This window comes from Heterodontus francisci, unplaced genomic scaffold (genome assembly GCF_036365525.1).
Source record: "Heterodontus francisci isolate sHetFra1 unplaced genomic scaffold, sHetFra1.hap1 HAP1_SCAFFOLD_43, whole genome shotgun sequence".
Classification (NCBI taxonomy): Eukaryota; Metazoa; Chordata; class Chondrichthyes; order Heterodontiformes; family Heterodontidae; genus Heterodontus; species Heterodontus francisci.
The window spans coordinates 15,727,237-15,728,110 of record NW_027141852.1 but is presented as its reverse complement, the minus strand read 5'-3'; positions in this window follow the sequence as shown (position 1 = coordinate 15,728,110).

The window sequence follows — 874 nt, the reverse complement described above, 5'->3', positions numbered from 1 at the left end:
ACTGTCTCCCTGAAGCCTGTGTGAATGGGAATTACCAATTGTCCATAATTTATTAATTCCAAAGGATGTAGGTGCTTTGGAGAGGGTGCAGAGGAGGTTCACCAGGATGTTGCCTGGTATGGAGGGCGCTAGCTATGAAGAGAGGTTGAGTAGATTAGGATTATTTTCATTCGAAAGACGGAGGTTGAGGGGGGACCTGATTGAGGTGTACAAAATCGTGACAGGTATAGACAGGGTGGATAGCAAGAAGCTTTTTCCCAGAGTGGGGGATTCAATTACTCGGGGTCACGAGTTCAAAGTGAGAGGGGAAAGGTTTAGGGGGGATATGCGTGGAAAGTTCTTTACGCAGAGGGTGGTGGGTGCCTGGAACGCGTTGCCAGCGGAGGTGGTAGACGCGGGCACGATAGCGTCTTTTAAGATGTATCTAGACAGATACATGAATGGGCAGGAAGCAAAGAGATACAGACCCTTAGAAAATAGGCGACATGTTAAGAAAGAGGATCTGGATCGGCGCAGCCTTGGAGGGCCGAAGGGCCTGTTCCTGTTCTGTAATTTTCTTTGTTCTTCGTTCTTTGTTCCACACGGAGTTTGAGTTACTTGTCCCATTATAGATTGCTGAACAGAGTTGTTCCCCGCCAGTTCGAACAGTTGACAACCATTGACAAATTAAATCTGCTTGTGAAAAAGCGCCCGGAATTTGTGACAGTAAAAGTGGAATATGGAAACAGGTTTTTAACTTGTTACTGGACTTTTTTTTATTATTTCCAAAATATGCATTATTCATAAAAATCTGTAAAAAGTACATGACTAAACAGTTCTAAACAGCACCAAGTCGAAAATTACAAACAGTGCAAAGGAGGTCAGTTTCCTTCAT